The sequence below is a fragment of the Marmota flaviventris genome, chromosome 6 (genome assembly GCF_047511675.1).
Source record: "Marmota flaviventris isolate mMarFla1 chromosome 6, mMarFla1.hap1, whole genome shotgun sequence".
NCBI lineage: Eukaryota > Metazoa > Chordata > Mammalia > Rodentia > Sciuridae > Marmota > Marmota flaviventris.
Window position 1 is genome coordinate 154,118,158 of NC_092503.1, and position 25,612 is coordinate 154,143,769.

Sequence of the window (25,612 nt, forward strand, 5' to 3'; positions counted from 1 at the left end):
CAGCTTGAAGGTTGAATCACACGAAATTACAAGTCCCATGCATCAGTACAGATGAAAAGGCAAGTTTAATTAGTTCTCTTAACTGTTTCTCCCCCAAATATATTTGTTTGTACAACCAATATTTAGATGATCTTGTTTCTTGTCACGCGGGGCCCCGTAAGGATCTGCTTCAGGTGCTTAGAGTCTTCCTGATTGGAACGCAGCTCCGCAGGGACCAGAGAGCCACTCCCGTATTGGACAGTGTTTCAGAGTGCTCTTGGAAACTCTACCCAGCTTCTTTGCTATGCTTTTTATATGCTTCTGGAATACAGAGGAAGTGGGGGAGGGAAAGATGGAGAGAAACAAATGTAAGTTGGACTCAGATCAGTGAGATAGTATCAAATGGGGCCAGAAGGGACTTGGCAGCAGCCCCTCTCCGGTTTCCCACTTGAGCGTGCACACGTTGCTTGGAATACACTTGCATTTCTTTCGTTCTTCTAGGATTTTTCTTCAGCTTTAGGAACCAACTTTTTCTTTAAATAGGAGCCAGGAATGAATATTAAGAATTTTTTTTTTTTTTAAATGTGTGAACGTGCTTTGAATGGACATTTTGCCTTTAAGACTTGGTGGGTAGCGGATACAATCGATGTTTCTTGAACAGGAGTGAATGTGTAGCAGAGCAGAGGTACATGGGAGGTGTATTATCTTTAGAGATCTGAGTTTCGATCCTCATTTTGCCTCTTAATAGCTGTGTGACTTCGGCAAATTAGTCTTTCATAGTCTATTTTTCCTTCTATGTAAAATTGGTATTTTTTTGTTTCATAATGTTGTGATAGTAAATTTATTGACAAGAAGGAATTCAATAAATGGTGTTTCAAAATTGTCCCATTTATTGAAAAAAAAGTAGCTTAAGAATTCGTAGGATAAATGTATACATTTTGTGATCAAATTGTCCTTATGAAAGCATTTGACTCTTGGGTTCAACCTGGACGTGACTGTAGCTGTACCTGCTTGGTATCTGTATGCAAAAGGTGGTGGGCAAAGAACAAATGTGAAGAAGACAGAGCATGCGGTAAGACACACCTGAGAGAAGCTTATTAAATTGAAGGAATGGAAGGGGTCCAGCATTGTTTATCACCTTAGGTCTCTGCAGACAGTTGAGAACTAGCCTTCAAAACACACATACAGGCACACCTACAGGTTTCCAAAGAGAAATTACTATACAACCTTCCAAAAAGTCCATTCCCGTTGTTCCTATAAACTAATATTAGGTCATGAGTCAGGTCGCACACGGTTTTCACGTACCTTCATCCAACTTCCCAAAGATACTGTCCTTAATAACCACAGGACAACCTCAAAACCATGACTCTGACATGGGTACTTTTCCAGAGCTGAGCATTTTTGTGTTTGTTCTTAATTAATTAGTTCATTTCTGTTTTTCAGTGCAGAACCAGGGACTCGCCTGCGCCCAGAGCTGTGGGGTGAGCCGATGTGCAGGTAAAGAGACTTTGCAACAGTGGTGGCCTTTAGAGTCACTGTTCTTGCACTAGGTTTTCATCACAAGTGACAGTGGCTGGTCAGCGTCTCCCACGTGGTATGTGTACCGTGGGAATCACCTGTCACTTAAGGACCAGAAACTGGCAAATGAATTAAACCCCCAGCCTGGCTCCTCTGCGCCTGCCCTCCTTCCTGTGGCTGGCTTCACTCCCTTCCCATCTTTCCTGCACGGCCGGGTATTTACTTCTCTACCTTTTCCTACCTTACCGACCCAGAGCCAGTCTTTTCCATATGTGGATTATCTTTTTTCTTCAGGTCACTTTGGGGATTCTATGGAAGATAGTTATTTATAGCCTTTTGTATTGTTTTGTTCTAAATAGCACCCCACTTAATCCTCTGTGGATCCCCTTCACACCCAAGCTCTGATGGTTGGCTCTCGGGGATCCCTCCACAATGGTGGCCCTCCAGGCAGCTGGGATGGGGCTTAGCATGCCACTTCCTCTCCTCTGCTGATGGCGGCTGTAGACGGGGTGACAACCGGGGCCGCGTGCCTCCTCACCTCTGCACGTGGGCACAGCTGTGGAGGGAGAACCCATGTCCAGTATCAGCTCGTCCCAAGCCTCATTTCCCCCAGGAGTGTCCAGCCCTGTTTAGCTCAGCAGTCTCCACGGCCATCAGACCACTTAAAAATGGATGTTTGCAGTACTGGTCCCCAAAATGTGTTTCTGGGCAGACCTTCTCCTAGAAGGAGGACCTGGAGCTGTCCCCAGAAGCTGACAGTCACTTGCTTTGGGGGAGACATTCTTGTGTCCTTTTAATTTCTGTTTATGGAACCGAGGGCTGGGAGCAGCCTGTGGACTCTTCTGATCTCCTGCCTGGCGTCTCCCCCTCCTCGGACAGCTTCCTGCTCTCTCTGCGCCTGTGTGACCCACTCCTGTCCTGGGCTTTTCCACTCGATTATTTAGGATCTTAGTACTGCAACCCTATTGGCAAACTTTCCCATTCTAAGAGAAGGATCCTATTTTCATGGTTCTATGTCTCATTTTAGTGTGTTTAAGGAATGCTTTAAAGTGTCCCTCTATGTTTTAAAATATCCCTTTGTGCCTTAGCAACTGGCCTATTGTTTCCTGCCCTAGTTTTGGCCTCAGTCCCACAAGGCAGGGCTGAAATAGGGGTGAAAAGTTCACCCTCCGGAAGTGCCTGTTAGGTCAGCGTCACGTGAGGGAGCAGTCCCAGCCCCCTGCAACTCCAGGGACAGGAATCCCTGGAGAAGGCTGCCTGAGAAAGGCTCCTCTCAGCTCCGCTGCTGGTGCTTGCAGTGTCCTTGAGGATTCCAGGCTCCGGGGAGTGTGGGGCGCTCCCGTGAGTGCGCCAGGATCTCTCCAGCACCTCGCCAGCACCCCCGATGATTGTCTGCATCAGGGCTTTAAAGTGGAAAGTTGTGACCCGTTGGCAGGTCATGAAGTCGATTTAGAGGCCAGAGATCAGCGTCAAAAATAAGAAATAGGAGCTGGATGGGGTGGCCCACGCCTGTCATCCCAGTGACTCAGGAGGTTGAGGCAGGAGGAGAGGTTGAAAGTCAGCCTCAGCAACTTAGTGAGGACCTAAGCAACATGACCCTGTCTCAAAAAATAAAGAGCTGGGAATGTGGCCCAGTGGTCATGCTCTGCTGGGTTCAATCCCCAGTACCAAAAGAAAGAAAGAAAAGGTAAGTATCAAAAGAGGACCTTCCATGTAAATGACAGTGTGCTACGTCGGGAGGCTTTTATTTGATGCATATGTACACGCATACATCCGTGCCTGCTTTCACAGGGGCCTGCTGGTTGCACATGTGGGCACCCGTGCGGACTGGCAGGCACACACTCCCCTTCTTTCTATTTATTCAAGAGCCGACCATTCAAAGTGCTTGCCCTGGTCAGTGGGCATGTTCTGAAATGTACACAGCACCCTACTTTAAATTTACAGTGATGGCATTTTAATTTATATGAGTTGTATATCCCATTTTCTTTCTTAGTATTTCCTCCCCTCTGCCGTGTTTCCAAGTGCACAGAATTGCTGTGGGTACATCAAGTTCATGGGATCCACACGCTCCAGGATGTTACAGTGTGCCCGAGTCACGTTTTACTCCCATGCTTCCCCCAGGGCTGGGCATCAGCATTGTCTCTGTCTCACCCGCACACATCCCTGACTAGAAAGCACCAGGGGGGGATTTAATTTGGGATCTGGACTAATAGTCGATTCACTGGGCCGTGGTGCGTGTGGACGCAGCTCAGATGCTGTATGCAAGTAACTTCCTCGAGGCTTTGCCGATGATTTACCCAGGCCCCAGCAGCAGCATGGGGGGTAGATACCCACCTTCCCACCAGTACTCGGCATTGTAAGGTTTCTGGTGTTCCTACTTCTGTCAACTGCTTGTAAAACATCTTTTTGGTTTATTTTCCTCTCATCGGATTATTGATGAATTTTATTATCTCTTCATATGCTTATTTTATGGATTTTTTTTCCTTATGCAAATTTTCCTTAAATTCACTGTACAATTTTCCACTGGAAGCTTTTGTACTTCAACCACAGACTCACCCACTCCCGTCACTTTTCTATTAACTTTGTCCATTATATTATTATTATTATTATTATTAAACAGAACTCTTAAATTTGGATGTAATTCATTTCATTAATATTTTACTTTGGGAGCTTTGCAAAATAAATTTTTCTCTATCTTTTATAAAAATTGCCTTTTTTATGTAGACTTTATCATCGTATTTTTTACATTTAGGTCTTTCACCCATTGCATTAAGTTCCTGTGTTTCGGGTGGTTGGCGGGAACCACCAACCACCTAGGGTTGTTTTCTCCTAGGGTGATTTTTTTTCTTCAAGTTCATGGGGGGACACTTTGACCCTCTGATCTTTTTTTTTTTTTAACTGGAGTTCAGCTGTCTTGTTAATAAAGCTTGTTATTCCAATGCAACATCTGGTACAGTAGGTCCTGCTTATTTTTCTTCGTTTTCAAGGTACCTTCCATGTAAATGACAGTGTGCTACGTCGGGAGGCCTTTATTTGATGCATATGTACACACATACATCCGTGCCTACTTTTTAGGTGTCTGCCCTTGGCTTTTCCATATGAATTTTGAAATAAATACACGTTAGGTTCTTCAAACTACAATTGAATTTTCACACGGGTGATACTCGTCTGTAAATTAAAAGTCACTTTTTAAAACAGTAGCTTCACTGCTCTCCATTTAGCTCATCATCTTCTATGTACCTTATTAAAGCACAAATTATTCCCCATGGGGAGAGAACACTGCTGGCGTGTGGGTGGTCAGCGTCCCTAAGGCTGCGTGTTCTAGGCGTGGCGAGGCTGGCGGAAGGTCTTTGGTCATTGCGTTGATACACTTGAAGGACGTCATGGGGCTCCAGGCCCTTCCACATGGTCTTTTGCTTCTGGGCCACGAGGTCAGTGGCTTTCTTCTGCCACCTTCTCCTGCCCTGTCATGTCCCAAAGCAGTGGGGCCAATGAATCCTGGGCTGGAACAAAACTCTAAGCCAAAGTCAACATTTTGTCTTTATAAATTGATTTTCTCAGGTATTTCATTGATAGCAACAGAAAGCTGACAAACACATAGGTGTTCTTTTCAGCCCTGGGAACCCATAAAAGATGCAGATGATACAGACATTCATAAAATGGCTCTAAAGTCATTATAGAACTTAACAGGACTGAATAGGTGTGAATGTAGTAATACTCCTCGCTCACGGATTGATTCTGGTACAAAACACCAGATAAATACTTAAAGGTAATATTAGGTTCCACAACACACTATAAATAAGAGAGTCCTTCTGGGTGAGGAGAGATGAGCCCTCAGGGTGACAGAGTTAGAAAGGGGAGAGGTTCACCGTGAGCCAGGTTGTGTGATTCCTGGTCCACTTCCTTTGCCAACAAGCAGCGTCCACAACACCATGGTCCCCTGACAGGCTGACTTTCTGCGGGTTTCCCTTGTGGAGTTAAAGGAAGGTCGGCTTATTAGGAAAACTGGACTCCTTCGCAGCTCACAAAGAGGATTCAATGGCTAAAGTCACAAGATAGAAAGGGGAAAATGATGTCTTGAGCGTCTTCTTGGTTTCTTTTGCGTTTGGGTCTTTTTCACAACCGTGTCCCTGTGTTGTGGCTGTGGTGGATACTGATTTCAGAAATTCGCGGTGTTATTTGCACAAAACAGCAGTCGCACGTTTGCATGCTAGCAGAGTGCTGGGGTGGTAGGCCAGGCGAAGGCCCAAGCAGGGGGGGAGGGATTGGCCCTCTCTGGTGTGGCCACCAGATTCCGAGCTCAGGATGAGAGGTCGGCTTGGTGAGGGACAGCAGTCATTATTGACGTGCATTTTCTCTCTCTTCCCATGTGAACGTTGAGACGTGATTTTTGAGGTCTTTATCTCAACTAATTTCCCCCTAAATAAGATGGCTTGGGACAGAAATGAGTGCTCTTTCTTTTTTTTAAAGACAGACGGCCAAACTCATAAGGGAATGATTACAAGACTAATTCTGCTCTCTTAATGACATCAATTGAATAACATTAAAAAAATCAAAGCCCACGTGACTTCACAGCATTTTAACACTATGCGTTTGAATCCAAACAAAACGTCATTCTGCATGTCTTTTTGGACTCTGTGTAATAGGGCCATTACTTAAAATTAAATTCATCATGGGTGTGTGTGTGTGTGTGTGTGTGTGTTTTTGGGGTGAGTCACGTTGGGGGGTGGCTCCATGTGGCTTGAGGTTAGAGAGAGATGGACGGGCTCTTAGAGCCAACGTGGATGCCACACTCTTTGTGGGACGGCCCAGAGACGCTCTGAGCTGCCCGGGTCCGGGTAATTCCTCCCCTTTCCTCTGAAGCTCATATTTCCACCCACCTGTCAGGATGTCAGTGTCCAGCTGTTCCGAGCCACCCTGCCCTAGTCAGCTGACACATGGAAGGCACTCCACGGTCTTTGTCCAAAGCCTCTGAGCCCCGTGTTCCTCTGAGCGTCCGCAGCCCTCTCCCAAGGCTCAGGGTGAAGCCGCTGTCTCACCTGCGAGTCCTGCCTGCCCCCCGGGCTCTGAGGCCTTTCCTCAGCACCTGACTCTGTCTTCCTGGGGTTCTGGTCACCGACACCCCCACGCAGGCTGCTGTTGCCTTCACCAAACCTCCTTCCAGGCTGCTTGTCCACCCCTCCCTGGACAGACTTGGAGGTGACCGTTCTGTCTCCACCTTGGGCAGCTGGCTTCACCTGCGTGCACCTGGCTTTCTTCTCATCTGTCCAAGTGTGAGCAGTCACAGGGAGCCCGAGACCCATACTGAGGACCAGGGGCCTAACGAGTGCCAGGTGGTGGGCATGGTCCCTGGCACAAAGCAGAGGCTCAGCTCATTCCACTCCCCTTTGATTTCTTCGAACAACATTTGTTTTGCTGTAAAGAAACACCAGAGGTTCCTTTTTGCTGTGGGTGTCCAGAGCACCTTGTTCTTCTCAGCCCAGGTTTCCCTTCCCTGGTCATGCTGTCCAAAGTCACCTGGCCCTGCCCGGCCCTGCCTGGTCCCGCCCGGCCCTGCCTGTCACTGTCAGCACGTCTCTTTTGTGTTTTCGCCTCTTTAATCTCTTTGACATTATCTTTCACTTCTTTGGCCAATTTCTTACGTGTCCTGTCCTACTTGTGTCCTAGGACATAAGCTCTACAAAAGCAAGGCCCGTGCCCCAGGATGACTGAGAGCACGACAGACCTTTCCAGGCCTCTGAGTGGACACTCAGCCTTCACACAGAGGCGCCGGCCCTTAAGCCATTCAGAATCCCCAGCAGCTGCACCAGGAAACAGCTGGAGAAGACTCTGCCCAGCATCAACTAGGCGGCCTCGTGGGAGAGGAGAAGCTGCGTCGATAGGCTTTGCTTGCACACCCAGGAGTCACGACTGCGGGGACAGATCTAGCAATGCCACAGAGTTAAATTTTCCTTTGGTTGGATCTGGTAGGTTTTCCTGGGATGATTCTTTATGGCGCCCTGTTCTTGACCTTGGTGTCCATCACCTGGGCTCCCAGAACCTGCTCCTGCTTCAGCCTACAGCAGGACCTCGATCTGCATTTACACCCCTGATTCAGGCCTCTTTATTCTGCTTTGAGTGAGCACCGATTCCGTCTCCTCCTGGCCACTGGGGTCCCTCACCTGTTTCTCCTGGTCACTTGTTGTGTCCCTGTAACCCCAAGGAGACCTGCACCCCCTAAGCCATTCTTTCTACCATTTAGTAGACAGAACAAGCACTTGGTTACTCTTCCATTCTCTCCCATTCAAGACCAGTGTGTTAAAACAGTGAAGCTACACATCGAGCCAGCCCACCATGTAGACCCAAATCGCCTCCATGTCTCCGTGACCTCTCCTCCCGCCCACCTCCAGACTCTCCGGCCATTGCCCTCATTGCTGGCCCACCATGGCGTGCATATTGCTGTGCTGCTGAGAAATGCTCCGTGCCGTCCGGCCACTGCGGGACAGGCTGGGAGGTCGAGGGAGTCCAGGCTGCCCTGTATAAATGGCACTTAGTCGTCCGTCTTGATTCCAGAGTGAACACTGGGACCACCCCCCACCCCCTTTAGGGCAAGTGCAAATGTAGTTTTAGGTTCTTACTGAAAAGGAGAAGATATGAGTGCAATTTCTACATAAGTTGCTGAGAAACTAAAGCAATAAAATTCTAAGCATTGAACTTGTCTTTAATATCCAACAGACTAATACATTTATCTTTTGTGCTTTTTTTAAAAAACAATGTTTTTAAAACCATTGTGTTTATTCAAACCATTGACTTGGGCCATTTATGTCTTAAGTAAAACCCGTATGCCCTTAATAATAACGGTCAATGCTCGATATGCATTTTGACATACACATTATAATTCGCTGTAATTGTTGCTATGGTCACTTAAAAAGGCTCCAGTAAACCGATACGAGGATCACACAACTACTGACCTCTAAGTAACTACTAATGTCCATTTTTCACCCTCTAGAGCCCAGGTTCCAAGAAACAAAACCAAGGGAATAGACTACGTGGCCTCTGAAGTCCCCTTAGCTTATCATGTTTTAGAATCTTGACTTCATGGGCACTTCTTGCCTCATTAATCTCTCTTGCAGAAGAAAACGAGTGTCTGGTAACATCTGAGCATGTTTATAAGAATTGGAAGACTGCTGGGGTAAAGTGGCTGTTTCCTTCTCTCTATTGAAGATGACATCATCCTGAGTATCTGGACAGGATGCATCTGAGCCTCACCTGTCCTGTGTGGTTAAAAAAAACAAAACAAAACTGGATAATAAGATTTTCCCTGTTCATTCAGAGCCAAGAATGAGTTGAAATTGGGTGGGGGTTGCATCAGAGATCTTGTAATTTGAAATGGACAAAGATAATCTCATCAAGCTACTGAGGTTAGTAGAGCGTACACCTACTGTTTGCTTTCTGCACGCAGGGCGTTCTGCCCCGGGCTGACTGAGTGTTGAGTCGTACTGTTATCCCCATTTTTCAGAAAAGCCAGCTGAGGCTGACTGAGATGTGGCTTCCCCACTGGCCTGCAGAGGAGGGTTGTGGAGCCTGACCAATGTGTCCCGGTGACCACTGATCTTGGGCTGCTGGCACTGTGTTCGTTCCTGCCGATGCCAGGTGTCGGATTGGAATACCATTTACAGGGTTGGGATCCACCTCTGTCTCTGTCACTTGGGTCACGTAGAGCGGGTGCTGAAACTCACAGCCAGATCTTTGCTGGTGTTTTGACTTAATTAAATGTTGAATAATAACGAAGGCGCACTTCTATAGGAAGTGTGAAAACACTGTTTACACCTGACAAGATCAGCTCCTTGTTGTGTCTGTCAAGGTATGAGCATGCAGATTGTGAAGTGCTAGACGGAGGCATGAGCTGTCAGCTTTCCATTCTTAAAGTCAAGGACCAGTAGTACCCACAGAGAAAAATGAGTATTTTTTTCAGTTGTACTTTACCTTCTTGAATACTCATGGGGTGGCCTGATTCCCATTTTTAACACAATTCCTTGCCTGTTTTTACATCCTAATATGGTGTGCAAAATGGTCTAGTTTACGGAAAATCAATTGAGCAAAATTTCAAAATGCCGACCTTTAGATCTTTTACCTTGTTCTAAAGATAGATGGTAATTCTAGTTTCAATTTTTTTTTCAGGATCTTAACATCATTTTGAGCCAGGGTTCAATGGTCATTTTTGTTTTCCTTTAAATTTTTTTTTTTATTTGCCCTGGGGATCACACCATGGCCTTGTGCGCAGCTGACAAGAGCTCTCTACTACTGTTCCACCCCCAACCTGAATGGTCACTTTTTATTCCTACCAATTTAGACTCTGAGAGCCCTGGTTTCCAGTATGATGGTCCTTAAGGAAACGGAATCACAGTAGACTGAACCTTCAGTTCCTCGATTGCGGTAGCCTCAGTTGAGATGTTTGGTGACATGGTTGCTGGGCAGCCAGGGTGGAGAGGCTGGTACGGAGCACTTCTATCACTGCAAAAAGTCCTGCGGGACAGCAGTGCTCTAGGTCGTTTTAATGGTTTGCTTTTGATCCTCTGTTTATTTGGGTGAAAACATTGTGAATCCGGTGTCACCCGCCAGACCTCATAGCTGGAACAGGATCTGGGGTACGGAGTGTGCTGGGGAACTCTGGGAGGGCTGCTGCTTACGTCATGCGCCATAGAACACCTAACAGCGAAGACCACTGTAATTTTACCTTGTTTCCAACTCTGTGTTCTAAATAATTATCATTTTGTTAAATACACTGACGGTGGTGCTGGTTTTGATGGGTTGTACGTTTGATGGATGAATTGGGTGAGAAGCAGCCTCAAACTCAGACTAATTTAGTATAAAATCGAACACAGGGAGTCTTAAGTTACAGAACGACTTGTTTAAAGTTCACTCTGCAGACAGGAGACTGTCCTCTAGAAATTCACCCTTGCGGGCCGGGGAGCTGAGCCCTGTCTGGTTGCTGTCTGTCCAAGTTCCTCAAGGCAAAGAAAGGAGACAATGGAGCCTTGTTTTTTGACAGCTTGATTGAATGTATTCAGTCCCAAGTTTTGAATAATCTGTTTAACTGGAGATATTTTGCACAGTGAATACAATTTCTTTGGTATGAAATTTAATCCTCATAGTATCTTCAGCATAATTTTAATGCTTGCCAGATCTCTCTATCTGCTACCCAGCGCTGGGTTGGTGTCCAAATGCCTTTACTTGTTAAGAAAACCTCTACTCTGCATTGCTGATTTGTTATCGGTAGTAACAGCTAGGAAACACAGAAAATATATGTTTTAAAAAGTAAGGAAGATGATTGGTTTCCGTGTTCCTCTGGATTGCTTCTCTGGAAGCATACCGTCTTTGATCCATTTTCTCTCCTAACTCTTATGTTTCTCATTTACTGATGAACACTATGTAAAAGACAGTGTACAAACTGAACAATGAGCTCCATGGTATTAAAAGAACAGGCCACCACCAAGCGCTCCTGTGAGATTAAAAATGAATTTGGTGAACCATTTTGTTATTTTGATTCTGCTGGCTCTGATTGTTCTTCAACATCTTTTGCAATTATAAATATCTTCACTTAAAATGGCGTGCTATATGTATAAGTTTTATTATGAAGCTCTTTTTTTTTTTTTTTTTTTTTAAGCAGACCCCCATGTATGTCACAACCACATCACCTCGGAGTCCTCCCATGAGCCTTCCTTTAAGAGATCTATTTATGGAAAAGCCTAAAGCGGCAGTGAGTGGGTGGGTTGGTGCCTCCAGTGATAGAATCTCAGCCTCCTGTTTATCATCCTTCACAGTCTATCCCCCACCCCCAGAGCTCTCTTGGGCTGAGACTTAGCAAGCTTCTGTAGTCAATCAAGAGTGCCTGCCAGCGTCAGTCCTGCAGATGGACTTCACCACACTGGCGAGCCTAAGTTCTCTCTGCTTAAATTACAACCTAAGCGACTGTGGTTGCCGTGCTTGAGATTGGCTCTTCTGAAAGTGGCAAGTTGCTTAGGCTGCGTTTCCTGCCTCGGCCAGTTAGATTTTTAAATAGCTTAGAGGGTGTAGTTGGTACAATCATCTCTGTTCACCTCTGTGTCCAATGGTTTCCCAGGACTCAAATAGCCCCTGCGTCACTCTTCCTGAAGAAAGGGGAGGAAAGTCTTTCTTTTCGCAGGAGGTTGGTCTTTTAAAGTTTTGTTTTGCTCAGGTGTTCAAAACGGAAATGTAAAATGGTGGGGAGGGGTGCTAGGTTCCCAAGTGGCAGTTGGCCCTCGGTTAACCGAGCCCGGATACTTTCTGAACATAAGGGTGTGGAGGAGCAAATGAAGGAAGACAGCAAAATGCTGATGGCCCGTCACTGCAATGGCGTCATCGTTGGGCTTCTAGAAACTTCTCATTGCGTGGAAAGGAAGCTGGGAGGCTATGAGGAGGTCTCATGGTGTGGCTTCAGAAATGCCAAGTCCTTGGTTCCTCATCCCTGCTGGGGATCACGATCTGGGACAAAACAAGTGTATATTTCTATTTTCTATTTTTATGTCTCTTGATTTTCTAATCTTTCCTATTTGGCCAGCTTCTCTCTGAGAACATATTGTACACATGTTCTGGGCCGTTTGAAGGCCCTCCGAGAGCCGGGAGTTGATTGAAAGCTCTCAGTTCTATGAAGTGGGTGGCCAGAGAACTGGGGCTGAACAGCTGGCACACACTCCTTGAACTTTTGTCATTTATAAATTATTTTCCATGCCATCTGGAGCAAGAATGTTGCCATGGCTTAGAGCTGCTCTGGGTGGGGTGCGCTCAGACAGCTTGCTCGCTGCCGCAGACAGAATCTGCTCGCTCGGAGGCCTGAGGACGCGGGTACCTGTGAGAGGCCCCTGTAACTGTCCTGTGACAGAGGCCACCTCCACCGACAGTTTTCCCTCCCTCTCCCTGTTCCAGTGACTCCCTCCGGCCTGCCTCCAGCTCCAGTGGAAAACACATTAATCCCAGAGTCTCTGTGAGGCTTCCTGTTGGATGACATAATCAGAAAACTCTCCTTACATTGCCCTTGGGGTTGCTGTCTGGAGGCTTTGTCGTCTTGGTGGGCGTAAGGCAGCCATCAGGAAAATCAGCACAGACCGTAAACTGGGGGCCTGAAATGCGTTCGTATAATGTTAAAAGGAGTAAAGCCGTGGCAGGTCTGAGGCTGGGAGGAGTGGCATTAATCTGCAGATTCTCGCTGGCATTCAGAGGCACTGGCTGGTGACCAGGGTGCATATGGCAGGAGAGGCTGCCGAGGTCCCAGCAGGAGGTATTTGAACTGCTCCGGAGTAAGCTGTTAGCCTCCACCTCCTGGAAAAACACCAGGAGCAGAGGGTTTGGTGGTGTGGGTTTTAGTGGGTTCCTCCCTCCGCCCCCTCTGGGGCAGCCTGTTTACTTAATGAGTTTCGCCCTGGGTGTTGATCACAGGAAGCTGGGAACAAGGAAATTCGTGGGAAGAGTCAGAAATAGAAGATGAGGAGACATTTCAAGATGAGAACAGCAGAAGATGGTATCATGTAAAGTGGTTTTCAAAGTTCTGAGGATATTAGGAGGCAAAAGTTTAGTAGCTGTGAATTAGTTAGAAGGAACTTTGGTACGAAAGTAGAAGCGAGCGAGCGTATTCTGTTTGGGTGCCAGAGGGCAGGCGCAGGTTTACAAGTTTAGAAGCTATTGGCATAGGAAATGGAGCATATGCTTAAATATGGATTTCCTGCGCTATTTGGAGAATCTTGCCTATTTTCTGATGCCGTTTTGGTAGGCTGCCATACCCCTCCATTTGGTTGGCTGGATGGAGTTTCTCCTACCTTTGGAAATCCATGCCCTGTGGCACTTGGTCAAAATGAGAAGGGAGAACAGGTCCCTTAGGAAAATTCACAAGTTATGGACACAAGCGACCTCCAGGCATCTCCTTCTGCACAGACTCCAAAGATGCTGCTTGGCAGAACTTCACGGAGAGGGTGAAGAGCAGCGAGAGAGGTCTTTAGCCCCAGAGTTGAAGGCCTGGGAATGGTTGCCACCATTTCTGCTTCCTGGTGTCCAGAATGTCCCTTGGGTTTTCCATATTGTATCCCAAGTAGTGTTGAATACCTTGTACAGATGCGACCCCTGTGGTCGGGGAGTCTCTGCTAAGATTGTGTGTGTGGTGTATACATGGCTATCGTGAACTTTTTTTTTTTTTAATAACTACTCCATAAACTTGGAATTCTGGGATTTAGGCTCTCTGATCTATTTTCCTGTGTGGTGTCGTAGTGATCATATGATTGAGCTGTTAGCATTCACTTTAAAATATGTTTATTTAGCCATCATATACCTTACACTGAATACTGAACCCCAGGGTTGAAAGGATCTTAAATATCACATCTGCTGGATAAATCTCTTTACCCAGTGGGTTGTGACCTACAGAGAGAAGGGAGAACTATAGTCCTTTTTATTCTAAATTACAAAATGCAGTTTGGTGGGATGAGCTAACTTGCCATCCTGTAAGTCAGACGGTATGTTTCAGGACCTCCGTGTGAACGGGGACCCCACCCCAGTGCTCTGCTCCAAGTCGATTCTCAGATCCTGCTTCTCCCTTCTGCTTGTCAAGATTTTTTTTTGAATCTTGTATCTCTAGTTGTTGCCTGTCTCAGATTTTGGTCAAAAACGTAAAGTTGAGACTTGAGACTTGAGGATAAATTCCAGCTCTGCTATTTTCTGGCTTTGTTACACCAAACGAGTCCTTTAACTGCCCTGAGTCTCAGTTTCCTCTTTTCCAAAATGGAAGCGTGGACGTCCTGACTCCCTTTGGAATAGCTGTGAGGGTCAGGGACACTGAATGTAGAGACAGTGGGGACAGAAGGGAGAGGAGAAAGCACCACACAGATATTGGATTTTATTTGTTCATATGAATATAAGACAGATATTCCTCAGGCTTCATCCAGGTCCTTGGTTAAAAAATAAAAAGGTGACACAGAGGGACCCAGGACAAGGCCCCACCTAGGGACCTTCCCTACACCGCCCGCCACTGGAGGCCGACAGCAGGGCTGGTTGGCCCTCTCGCCACTGGACTGGCGTCCTCCTGCGTTTTAAAATCTTGTCCTTTAAGTTGTCATGAGAGCCCTTGTCACATTCCCCACTCACGTCCAAACATGTGGTGGCCACTGTATTTCCCTGGTGTGCCCGGCTGCTCGCCCTCCAGAGGAGGAGAGGCTCTGCCCTGTCCCTGCTGACCCCGTGCCGCCTGCCAGGACTGCTGCCTGCTTCTCTGGAGCCGTCACAAACCGTCCTTTGAACGTGCTGCCAAGAACCTGGTCCAGGATCAACAGCAACAGCCGCGGTGGCCTGGAGGGTTGGGACTCTCCCTTTTTGTTTTTCTTTCTTGTCTTCTTGAAAGTGGGACCTTCCTTTCCCTCATCTCCAGTCCTCTCGTTGTCTTTCTCCGTCAGTATTTACAAGAAAGGCAGCCGAAGAGCAGTCCCTCCTGTCCACATCCGGGTGCCCCCCACAGGGCTGCTCTGGTGGCTCCACTTAGCAGCGTGCCATGGGCTCATGATTAGAAAGTCCTCCTGGCTAAAGTCTGGGAAGGCCTTGGAAGTGTGTTCTTAAATATGATAAATGCATCTTTGAACCCAGTGCAGTCCATTACTCGGCCAGGGGGGGCGTTTTGCAGATTTGGAGATGAGTAAACAGCCTCTTGACAGCTTTGATAAAGTCTTCAAGTGCTGAGCTGGAATTTGGATTTAGACCTCCTGACTGCAGAGCCTCTGAGTTGCCACTGTATCACCGTGTCACTCTAAGTGATGTTTTCCATTTGACTTTTGCTTTTCTTTTACTTATCATTAAGATGACCCTGCAGAGTGTGACCTTTAATGTGGGCTGTGTCAGTGGGAATTGCTTTAATAAAGCTGTAATTTATTAATAAGTTGAGGGAATGTTGACTTGGGCTTCTTCATGAATTTTAAAGAAATTTACTGATGAAAAAGTGCTGTCTTTATGGATTGCTAGTCACAAGTAGAGATTTTGCTTTGTTTATTTCAAATGAATTGATAGTTCCTTCCTCTAATACTTATCAATCAGTGCATAGCAGTTTCCATTGGTAAGGATACCGCACCAAAAGAAATCAATTCTCCTTTGTCATTTTGACAAGAATGAGCCATAAAGGTGGTGATACGATAGGAAAGTACCCACAGGCTAAGGCCCAAAGTAATTTTATAAAAATCAAAATTGTCCCAAGAATATTTTGCAATCCATGGTAACAAAAGGCTTTGTCCCTGGTTCCTAGAGTGAGGATTCGCTTCTTTCTAGTATAAGACGATGTCATCGAAACACTCTGGTCCCACTGCAGAAGGGCTCAAGATCCTATATGCTCTGTTTCCCAAGGCTTGGGTTGGAATCTAAACCATTTTAATAGGGAACTGTATAAGAAAAACCTGGTGTAATGCCTGAAAAATGTACAGTTAGCGACCTGGTGCGTAAGGCTGTCTGCTGGCTCCGAGACAGGATTTCAGTGGGAGTGGCCCAAAAGGGTCTTTGCAAAGGAGAATTCTCCCTAACACGGGCTGGCCCGTGGGAAGTTTGCACTAGCAGGAATCGGGTCAGACCACAGCTCTGTGTACACGGTGTTACTCAGAGCATGTCAGAAGGCAGCAGCCCCCAGATGTTGCATCCATGGGTCTTATCTGAAAAGGTCACAGCTGGCACGTGAACGTGGCCATGGATGAGGCCAGAATTAGGGCATCCCAGCTCCAGGGTACTCACGGGAAATTCCCTTTAAAAGTTTGAAAATTAGGCATTGAATGTCTTCTCTGCTTAGCTGTGTGATACAATGTATTCAGGAAAATTTATACTTCTTTTGGCTCATGTTTATCTATCCCAAGGCTGAACAATTTTAAACCGCTTTTGGCCCCTGCCTTGGAGGATGCTGCCTGGCTTTTGATTTATATAACTTATGTAGGTCAAATCCTTGACTAGAAAGTCCTCTAAATAAGGTTTTACTTCTGAATCTCAGGGTTTAAATAGATTTGGAGGAAAATGTGCTTAACTAAATGGTTTCCCTAAAGTGAGTAAGGCAGTAAGAACTGAGTATTTTTTCATTTGGAACTTTTTTTTATATATATATATTTTTAGGTTACCATCTTTTTAGAAACACAAATGTAGTTTTATATGCTTGTTTCTCCTAGGGTATACTTGGGAATCTCTGAAAAAATGGTTTGAATATCTACTATATATTGTCTTTCTAATATAAACCTTGGGGCTAGACAATCCCCTTTTCTGGACATTTCTCAAGGAAATGTCAGATAGTTGTTCAGTTCAATTTGCTACAGGGTAAGTCCTAAACTCTTTTTAAAATCTCTCTTACTACTCTCTTAATTGCTAGAAATAAAGTAAGCGATTAATATTTGGTTTGGAAATTGTGTAGGATTGTCTTCCAAAGAAAGGGTATGACTGTAACATTGAGCATCTTTTTGTTACCACTCTGAGTGAAAAAGAATCCTTGTGTTCCTAAAAATAAATTATTTGTCCATTTTCCCATGAGTGGTAATCAGACTTTCACCTAAAAAACAAAACAAAACAAACAAAAACTTTGAGTTTGCTATTATTTGCTTAAGTAATCCTATAATATTTTGAATCAACTTAGCCACAGTGGCTGTACCTGTGCTAAATTATGCTGTTATTAACTTTATTATTTTAATTCCAAATGTAAGACCATATGCTGAGCCATTAAACAAGTCTCCATAATTTAAAAAAGATTGAGATCATACAAAGGATTTTCTCTCACAATGGCAAAGTTAGAAGTTAATAACACAAAGCCATCAAGACACACCCCCCATCTGGAAATTAAACCACACACTTCCCTATAACCCATAGGCCAAAGAAGAAATCAAAGGAGAAATCAGAGTACATTTTGAAATGATGAAATTATGTGTAGCCAATATATCAAAATGTGTAGGAGGTGTGGCCTAAGCTCTGCTTAGAAGGAAATTTATTGCTTTAAATGGTTCTATAAGATTTTTAAAATGTGCAAATGTGGTTGGTAAAATCACCAAGTGCAGGATAGCAATCGGAAGAGCAGTTATCCCCGGGCGTGGAGGGAATGGGACCTGGAGGGAGCCACAGAGGGGGCTTCGGGGGGGGGGGGGGTTGGCATGTCTTCTGTCCTCCTGGTGTGTGTTGGGACCTGAGCGCTTTCTCTCCAGGATGCCCGAGTTGAAGTCCCACCCCCCAGAACCCCAGAGTGGGACTCTGTTTGGAGCTGTGGCCCCAGTGAAAAGGGGGCAGCTGCCCTGAGCCCTCAGGGGTGAGCCTGTTCCCGTCTGACTGTCGTCCTGAGAAGGACATCAGGGGTATGTGCAGCCCCGTGGCCGTCCTGGAAAGCGGCAGTTAGGGGACAGCTATCAGAAGACAGTAGCACTTTCAGACCAAACCTGCCTGCCACACCTTCTCAGAAGTCCCACCTCCGGAGCCCTGAGTCCGTGGGTTACTGTCGACTGTCGCGTATTCGCCGTCTGTGGGATTCTCACAGAGCAGCCCTTGCAAACTAGTGGCCATAGTTTACAAGAACACCCTTCAACCTCTCCTGTGTCACAAACAGTTTTGTATCTACTCAATTCTTCTTCTTCTTTTTTTTTTTTTTTTTGGCAGGGGGTGGGGGATAGAACTCAGGGGCACCCACCCACTGAGCCACACCCCCAGCCCTATTTTATATTTTATTTAGAGACAGGGTCTCACTGAGTTGCTTAGTGCCTCACCATTGCTGAGGCTGGCTTTGAACTCACCATCCTCCTGCCTCAGCCTCCGGAGCCGGGGGGCTTACAGGCATGTGCCATCGGGCCCAGCACGTAGTCAGTTCTTTACAAGTCAGTTGCACATGGATGATTATATGTCATACTGAGCCCTTCTGTGTCAGAGCATGGTAAGGACTTTCCCAGGGTTCCAGTCTTAATGTTTAAAGGAATAGCTCTTTATAAATATTTAAATGTCATAGAGATGTCACTATCTTCTCCAGTAATTTTACATGTTTCATAGTCAATGAGGTTAAAAAAATAAAATCTCAGTAGCTCTCTTATCCCCTGTGCCGGGCGCTACACGTGCGAGCTGTTATTATCACCAGCACTGCTGTTGATGGTGATTATTTCCCTGCAGTGTAGTTTTCCTGAAAGGTGTAGGCTCCAGAATAAGTCTCACCTGAGAGACCCTGGGAAAAGGCTGGTGAGTTCCATTTGTTGAGAGCGTAGCTGTTTCCTGCTGCCTGAGGTTAGAACATTGCGAGTGTGATTGTGAGCATCCTCCTAGGGACGGATACCTCTCTGCTTTGCCTTCAGCTCAAGCAGTTCTCTGTCTTTGAGGGTCGGGCCGTAGCAGCAATATTCATTGACAGAACTTGTCATTGCGGGGTTGCTTGCTGTAGGATGAAATCTGTGCTTTCTCCAAAGGCAGGTAGAAAAGATTGAGCAGGGGTTGCTGCTTTGGGGCTCTTTGGGCGTAACTCTGTGGACCCGTGGAGCACCCGTTATTGAGCGACACCAGGGAAGTCATCTTTTTCTGGAGAGGCCTGGCACTTTAAAAGAAAGTTCCATGGTGGCTCCCCTTGCCTTACCACCCCCTCCCTGGTTTCCCTCTCCCCTCTTTCCCTCCAGCTGGCTCCGATACAGTGATCCTAAAGTTAGACGTTGGCCTCTTCCAAGAGCTTCTTTTTAAGAGCAGAATATTCTTAGTAGTGAAAGCCAGAATTTTAAGATGAAACTCGATTCTCCACTTCTGCAGCCGAGAAGCGCTGCAGCTCCTAACAACAGGCCGTGCCCCCCAATGTCGCAACGGACCCTAGCAGTTCACCCTCAGTTCCTTTTTCTTCCAGGGCTCTTTGGTGAACTTGAAGAATTGCCTGTGTGGAGGTGCCACGTGGCCACGCGCTCCAACCCTCCCCAGTGGTGACTCCACTGCCCCACTGCTGCTTCTCAAGGGTCCAGCAGGCTGGCCGCAGGCCTCGCAGCCCGCGAACCATGTCAGTAAGACAGGGCTTGGCGCACCGCATTGCCTTGGCACTCTGGTTGGGTTTCGAGAAGGGGAAGAAGTGTCGTCTTTGGGGCTCTGTAGCCCTCACTGCCGCACATCTGCACACAGGGACTTGTCTACCAGAACAGGTCAACGTCGGGATTTCATTTTGACAACAATAACAAACTGGTAGAAACTCCTTCTGAATCATCTGAAGACAACTTTATAACAAGGTCAACCCCGAGGCCCGAGCACCTGTGTTTACGGTGTGCCTGCCTCTCAGTACCGGTCTTTGTTTCTGGCTCATGGTGGATTTGTAAATGATGGCTCCCCCCAACGTTAGCCAGCTGACAACATTTTCTGATAGAGGTCTAATAGAAAAAGTGATAGGAGGATCCAGCCATCCTGCTGCCCATCAGCTCAAAGGACTTGACCTAGTCGGTGCCAAGATCATGCCACAAGGGGCAAATCGGTCGTAGCAAAGCCTCATCTGTTGCATTCAGTCAGTATTGTTGAATTTTGTTTTTTGTAGAGCTTTTCTTGAATTTTTAAATTACATTTGTTTTGATTTTCTAGTTGTAAGGGAGTTATAAGCATAAGAATTTTATTCCTTGTTGTGTTTCTGTATATATTTTGAAAATGTAATAAAATATAATCAACTCTCCATAGCCACAAATTTTACATCTGTATGTTCAACTGCAGGCTAAAAATATTCAGGGAAAAAAAAATGGAGTCTGTATTGAAAATGTACAGACTTTTTCCCATGTCATTCATTTTTCCTTAAACTATACAGTGTAACAGCTACTCATGTAGCATTATATTGTATTAGGTATTATAAGAAATTTGGAAATGACAAAATATTCAGGAGAATGAATGTAAGTTATATGCAAATACCTTGCCATTTCAAATAAGGGACTGAGCATCTATGGATTTTGGTGACTATAGAGGTCCTCCGCTGATAGTGATGACTATAATTTAAATCAATACTAGGAATATGAGTATATTAGTTCATTTCCTGTTGCTATAATAAAATGCCAGAGGCTGACTTCTTTATACAGAAAAGGTTTTTTTTTTAATTTTTTTTTTTAGTTGTAGATGGACACAATACCTTTATTTTACTTTTTTATTATATGTAGTATTGAGGATCAAACTCAGGGCCTCATGCCTGCAAGGTTCTACCACTGAGCCACAACCCCAGCCCAGGAAAATATGTTCATTTAATTCACCATTCTAGAGGTCTAAAGTCATGCTTGCTTTGTGAGGGTCTCATGGTAGGTGCATCACAAAGACAGAAGCCTGTGCAGGAAGGTTGAATGCAGAGACAGGAAGCCAGACAGTGACCAGGAAGAGTCCTGTCTTGTGGCCTTCCCCTCATCTAGCTTCACTTCTTGAAGTTCCACCACCTCTTAACATCACCATGCTAAGGACCATGCCCCCAACACAGGAAGCCTCGGAGATCACACCATGTCCAGACCAGAGCAGGAGTAGATTTGTAGATCACTGGAGTTTAAGAAGCAGTGGTCTAGCTCGAGGTGAAAGTGTCAAGCCAGGCATGTGCTGCAGTGAGGGGTTCAGGACAGGGGTGGACGTCAGGGTGAGGGTCTTGGAGGCAAAGGGGTCAAAGCATGGCTGTTTTGTAGGTGTTTGGGATAGAGAAAGAGGAACTAGAACAGGATTCCAGAGTGCCACCTGCCTAGTCCGCTCCAAACCCGATCACCTTCAGGATTTGCCTAGGCTGGCTGTCGGAGTGGATTATTAAATAACGGCAGAATTATCTCAGAAATACCTAGTGATTCTTTCCTTGATTACTTAAAAAAAAAAACACATGCATTTCTGAAGTGACTCATTATGAAAATTGGCGTCTGTGACCCTGACAGAGTGAGGTGAAGTGGTGTGAGACCCCCTTCATTTAGCCATCAGAGGGTCCACAGGCCAGCTGTGGGGTCTGCACCGGCAATCAGAGTGAGCAGCAGGTACGCAGGAGGATGGAGAGACCAGGAAGGGGGCCAGAGGGAGGGACCCTTGTCCCCGGATGACTGCAGGAACTGCTGGCGAGTACCGAATCCACGGGCTTCAAAGCTCTGAGATGGAAGAACGGTAATTCTGTATCCAAAGATGAACCAGTTGGGGGTCCAATTCAAACTTGGGGAGTGATATCCCCAAGATTCTTCTGTGGTAGACATGTTTAAAGGAGAGGAACTTGAGCTAAATGCCTTTAAGATCTCTTTAATTTAATAGGAGGTAAAAACGCCGAGGCCCTTTGGTTGGAGAGTTGACCTGTTGGTGATCATCTCCATGAAATATCTCCATGTGGAAATAACAGGGGCAGCCTCATGGGAAGCGTGGGGGTGTGATCTCCAGGCCTCTGGGCAGGTTAGCACCATAGGCCACCGCCTTTCCTGCGAAACTCGGGCGTTTTTCAATCCCAGAACACCAAGGGCCTGATGTTCTCTCTGGTAAGTGGATGCTGATCCATAATGAGGGGCCATGGGAAAATGGAGGAGATTTGATGGGGCAAAGGGGAGGGTGGGGTGGGGAGGGGGCATGAGGGCAGGAAAGATGGCGGAATGAGATGGACATCATTACCCCAGGTACATATATGACTGCGCATCGTGTGTAACCATAGAAATGTAATGTTGTGCTGCAAGTGTGTGCTATGAACCAAATTGCATTCTGCTGTCATATATACCTAATGAAAATAAATTTTAAAAAATGCTGGTTGAAGTGTTTCAGCACACCCAACACTTTTTGCATAATTATTTATGTTTGATGATTGGTGTGATTAAATATACACTTGCATTAAATTAAAAAAAAAAACCTTAGGCATTTTTTATAAAATACAAATGTTATTCAGACCAAAACAAAATTCCAGGGTCTCATTTTTAATAATAGAGTCACCCCCCGATTTCACTGGAGAAGATGCCTGGTTTCCTATGTTTCTTTTTATGTGTATAAATACTCGTCTGCCTTCCATTACATATCTCACTGTGCCTATAATGAGGAATGCTCTGGGTGTATTTGTGTATTCTGTAGGCTACATGTGCGATGAGAAGCTTTTGGACACGGGCCGTAGTGCGAGATGTTTTTCGGGTTGTGATTTTGCCATCCCTCCGATAGCTTACCCCAACCTTGGCTCTTCAGGGAGTAAGCAGGCCGGGCTCTGAGGGAGAGCAGCGGCCGCAGCACTGACCTGAATCTGGATTTAGTTTGCCGTTTCCAGTCTGTTGCTTCCACTTTACATCAACAATCACACACCAAAGGCCAGTCCTCAAAGGATAAGGGCAGGACGGGGGCGAGCCTTGCTTGTGGAGTAACAGTGGTGAAAATTAATATGTTCAATTAATGACCACAAGATTAAGTCAGCCTAATGAAACGGTTAAAAAAAAGGCATCTCAGAACACATGAAAGAAGTATGAATCCAAAGGTAAAAAGGAAGCCACCTGTTGTAGGGAGCCTTAGCAAGTAGGTTGGGTTCCAGAGCTTTCCTTAAGTGACACCTTTTAAGTCTTTGTTGAACTAAGTTACATTTACTTGGTAATGAAAGAACTTGTGAATGTGTTAAGAGGGGTTTTTTTTTTAAAAAAAAAAAAAAAAGCTATAATAAGATAAAAATGTGTGCTCCCTCTTTATCCCATAAAGCAATCATTAATGTGTTAAAGGAAAGAATTATTAAAACCTGGATTTTCTTTCGCAACTTCCTTCTTTGATCCAAGAAAGAGAGGAAAGCGTTGATGTTTTTCATGTTCAAAGTGGGTCTCCGAATGACCTGCTCGTCTTGTATACCTTGACAAAACTATGTGCAGATAAAAACGTGGCGAATTCGGGCTTGTGAATGACAGTGTGACACCCACCCTTCACTTCCACAGATTGTCACATCAGAATTGTAATTTAGGTTACTTACTGGATTGCCCAGAGATGACAATCTCTTGCCTCTGCGAGGGGTGAACTTCTCCTGTTTGAAGGGATGGGTGTACCACGTCATTTCCACCACGTTTGGAGAGGCAAGTGTCATCGGAGGCCCCTCCCATGGCTGTCTTGGACAGGGAGAAAGGAAGACTTGTCTATATACTACCCAAATATGTCTGAAGTGGTGATTTTTGACTCGCAGAATAGACAGTAAGGAATGAATCCTGTTATGACAGATGGTAGGGTGGTTCCTGTGCTCTTCATTTTTTAAGGACTGAGCATGTTGCCTGCTAAATCCACGTGCATTGATTAATTCTTAAAGGTTTCCTTTGAGATTTCAATTTGGAAACCTGAGTTCTTATTCTTTACTAAGACAGAAGGTTTTCCAGTAAATAAAATGTGCCCAGCTCTTAACATATTTTTGAGTCATGCTACTGTCAGTTGGTAATTTAATTCTGAAAGCTATGTGTGTGGCATTGAAATACCTTTGGGTGGCTACTGGCATGGATTTCCTAATTGGTCTACATTTAGGTAGGGAATATCTGCTATGTTTCGAGCAAAATACTGTGTGTTAGATATTTCTAGCAGAAGCCAATAGCTCAGAGCCATTCTCAGCCAGTTCTTTGAAGTTGGGAGACCAGTGTACGTACAGCAAATGTGGACTTGTAAGATGGGCAGTGAGTAAGTCTCCCACAAGCACCATTCTATTTGAAGTGCATATTCAGGAAAGGGAAGGTGATGTCTGGAGGAGTCTCAGAGGCGGGGTTTTATCTCAAGAATTGAGGGATTAAACTGAGCCAAATAATTCAAGGTAGATATTCTCAAATAGGGAGTGGTGATCCCAATGGTGGGACAACTCTCTGTTTGAAACAGAGGAGATGAATTTGATTGGAGGAGAGGTTTCCTGTGTAGGGGAAGCTGAGGCATAAGGTCCACTGTGCAATGGATGTTGTTGAACAGGATTAAGGGTCATTGGAGTCAGATTGTTAAATCTTGAACGCTGAGCTTGGCGTAGAACATTTCATACACCCTGTGCCGTGCAGTCTCTGTACCCCCACTTAGGAATTTGTGGAAATGCATTGAGCAGGCAAATAAGAGCAGGTGATGTCACAGTTCACAAAGTTTCCCTGGGCTTCTCAGGGTCTTGAATGTGCTAATATGCACTGTGCATTCCCAAGGAGGAAGAATCAGAGCATGGCATCTCTCTCTCACTTGGAGCCCCACGTCTTTGCTTCTCAGGATGCCTGTGAACAGCTAGTTTTCTGTGTCATGGTGTTTGGAAAACACTGGCTCACACCATTATGTGTAGGAGGAGGCATTAAGCCACATTTTTGGAAGAAGGCAGAAAGAAGAAAGTGTGGTCAGGGAAGTATTGTGTCACTGACGTTGGGGTCCGGGTTTCTACTCCTTCAGGTTTTTATTCTGTGCAGCTGAGACTTTAAAAGTGTAGAGAGGTCCTAAAATACCATGCCATCCCACTGCCATTGATAGTAACTAATTTTAAAAAAGGAGTTGTTAAGAGGCTGTGCTGATGGCTTCTTTTTTTCTCAGAGACATGGAGTGTGAAGTCTTCTTGGAGATCGTATGTATCCAGCTGTACTCATATGGTGCCCATCTTGATGGTGATCCCACCTGGCCTTGCTCCTCTCAGAGGTGTGAGGCCAGGAAAGAGCATGTCGGCTTCCCTAACCCCTATCATGTTCCCCAGACCTCCGTGGGCTGAAGGGAGGGTTTGCCAGGACTCTATGGGACCCCTAAGGACACGGTGAGTTCAGATGCTGCACTCGGAGATCCAATTTGATGATGTGGCCTGGGAGAAGCGAGTGCCATGCTGAATACTTGTGTTCCATGTTGTCAGCCTCTGGATCACCAAGGGGTCCAGATGGCATCACAAATTCATTTTGTCCTGTCTCCATATTCGAAAGAGAATAAGATGGAAACTACGATTGGCTCAGTAGCTGGTTGGCTGCATTTTTCTCTGCCTTTTGAGAACTCAGTTCAGGAGCACTTCTTCCTCTAAATTTTGGCATAAGGTGATAAATAAGTATGTCTTAGGTAGAATTAGCCAAACAAGAGCAGGGGTCCGGAGAAATGTTAGGAGGAGTCATAACACTAGACATGTAGCTGTTCATTGTGAAGGCTGTCAATTAAAATCTGTTCCTCACAAATTCAGGCTGAAACATCAACTTTGAAGAAAGTTTCTGGGCTTGGAAAAGATCCATGTGAAATT

General features: G+C 45.6%; 2 long non-coding RNA genes across 2 annotated transcripts in view; both read left to right on the plus strand.

The window, feature by feature from the left end:
* The first annotated feature begins 1,430 nt into the window (after window positions 1-1,430).
* LOC139706288 (uncharacterized) overlaps window positions 1,431-25,612 on the plus strand; it is a 47,630-nt gene continuing 23,448 nt past the window's right edge. Inside the window, exon 1 of the long non-coding RNA XR_011707897.1 lies at window positions 1,431-1,476. This is a non-coding gene — a long non-coding RNA (uncharacterized lncRNA). The remainder of the gene's footprint in view (window positions 1,477-25,612) is intronic.
* LOC117794889 (uncharacterized) lies at window positions 2,750-8,190 on the plus strand. Its single transcript, XR_004618766.2, has 2 exons — window positions 2,750-3,184; window positions 7,165-8,190. It is a non-coding gene; the product is annotated as an uncharacterized lncRNA (long non-coding RNA).